At 39.7% G+C, this 2,500-nt stretch overlaps 1 protein-coding gene across 3 annotated transcripts in view; it reads right to left on the bottom strand.

The window, feature by feature from the left end:
- atg7 (ATG7 autophagy related 7 homolog) overlaps window positions 1–2,500 on the bottom strand; it is a 160,645-nt gene that overhangs the window by 45,571 nt on the left and 112,574 nt on the right. The window lies entirely within an intron of this gene.

Raw genomic sequence — 2,500 nt, forward strand, 5'->3', positions numbered from 1 at the left:
CATATTGAAAACAGGATAATCTACCTTCTGCAATAGGAAGAATGCAGATATATATCTCTGTTCTTATTCAGAACCAGTTCCATTTAAAATGACTGTCATGACATGTATTTCTGTTCAGGGGTTTTGAACAGCTGTGTTCTTCCTCTGATTTGGACAGAGAAGTGCACTGAGACTGTGTTTCACACATTGAATCCACAGCATCTGCAAAACAAACGCTGTGATGCACAGACTGAACACCACCTGATCAACTGCAGATACCCAGCCATGCCCAATTCATAAAAAATCACTCGAGTCTGTTCTTTTTAAAGAATTGTTCAAATCACAATCATTACAAGCAATCAGGGTTAATCAAAAAAGGGAGATTGTAATAATGTGGAATCAGAATGAGTTCAACACAAGCCCTAATGTTCATCCCGGCAAGAACAATTCATGAGTTCAGCGATTATAATGATCTTCATGGTTACGGCATCAAAACCATGAGCTCATTAACATACGGCTGCCCACATTTACATCAACAGCCATTTAGTAATTTAGCAACATGGCCCATATCAGAGCTCATGGAAATACTACCGTCTTAAGTGTTAATTCACCAACAAAAAAAAGGTGATTCTCAGAATAATTTCTTGTATGTTCCATGTATGTAAATGATCTCTGATATGATTGGCTAACCTCTGTGTAGAAATAATTCACACTGTAGATCACTGGGACGGGCCAGGTCACTCAATACTGAAGTGTGTCTTTTGTAAAGGCGTCTAATCAAGATACAGCACACATTTCATCCGATGCATTCTCTGGGAACTAAACCCACGAGCTTGCTGCGACACGTTATATTTGATGGTTAATGAGATCTGACATGGCGAAAGACGCACAAATAATGACAAATCAGCTATCAAATTACTTTAGAAAACCTGAACGTTTATGGACTTCTGAAGCTTGACTCTTCCAGGAGCAGCATGAACCTCCTACTAAACATCTCCTTCTGTCAGAGGTTTGAAACAGCAGCTGTTCATTCAAGTGTAGAAAGGGTCATGTGTGACGGTACACAGAAGTCACGGTTCGATATGTACCTCGGTTTGGGGATAACGCTTTCATACGAGTTTGGTACAACAGGAAATGTATTTTTCATTTATTTTGAACAGACAGTAGTGCTACATACTTGCAGCAGGAGCAGTTGTTTTTTATTTGAATTAGATTGTATAATGTCACGATTTCAAGCCAAAACAGAATGGTCTGACTTTATTTGTGAAATTATGCTACATCAGACATCTGCGCAAAACAAAAACAGCAGATTCCCTCTCTGCCAGCAGGTGGCGCTTATGGGACAGCAGCGATACAGGTTACTGCTGTAAACCAAGCAGCTGCTTATAAACACTACTTTAATATGCATTATATGGAGATAAGAGGAAAAGAAAATGCCATTGAAACCTATCTGAAGATGGTCAGTTCCTCTCAAGAGATACATTCATTTATTTGTCTTCCTGTATGTGAGCATCGCGAACACTGAGCTTGGTCTGCCTGCTACAGTATTTTCACCTCTTTACAGATTTCCACACAAATTTCATTTTGGGAAACCATTGCAATGCAGTTTGTGTGAAATTCTGGAATAGAGACCGGCCAAAATAAACCCATAAACCGGTTCTGATTTATAGCCAGGCGTCCGGTGCACCTCTATAACCCGAAACTTTCCCACACTGCTGATCATGCTGCAAGAAACCTTGACTGACATTATAAGTTGTCTTCACAGAAAAAAATAAAGTGATATAAAGTCAATCCATTCAAAAAGAAGTTATCTGCAGTGCCAGGTCAAGAGGAGCACAAATACATACATTCTCTTCATCCTCAATGCTTTCAATACACAAGCCCATCTTCTCTCCTTTTCCTTTTCATTCTCTCTAGAGACTCATTAAGCTGGTGAATGTCCCCAAGTGTGCAACGATAAGCGTCAAAGGCAAACAAGGCCAGCGCTGCAGCCCTTCAGTATGAACCATCAACGGCTTTCATGAAGGATTAGCCCACGGATTTGCTCCTGTCTTCCTCGCTCAGTTTTCCATTTTCTTTCTCAGCGGCTGTCTAATGACACAGGAGACAATAGTGGCCCCCTCATCCATATAGTTTTAGCTTTCGTTTTTAACAGTCTCATACATTTGCTTAAAATGCATCACAACTCCTCAGAAACTCTGGGCATTTCAGACTCGTTGATTGGATATCATAAAAATATCATATCGTAGACTTCATATCGCAATATTATTGTATTGAGAGATTTTGATATTGTTACATCGCTAATATGGATACATTTGAAAAAGTGTGATGATGCACAAGAGAACTCGATTCAGTCCGGTTTTGTGAGCGCACACACAGAAAGTGCCACAAGTACCGAATTCACTTCTCTTTTGTGACTTTTCACACTTGAACTGACAAATACACACAACAAAAGCTGACAAATGACCTGTTTTGGCGAGTATTCACATGTAATGTAAACAGTTGAGAGAATATTGGATGC

Source organism: Barbus barbus, assembly GCF_936440315.1.
Source record: "Barbus barbus genome assembly, chromosome: 37".
Lineage (NCBI taxonomy): Eukaryota > Metazoa > Chordata > Actinopteri > Cypriniformes > Cyprinidae > Barbus > Barbus barbus.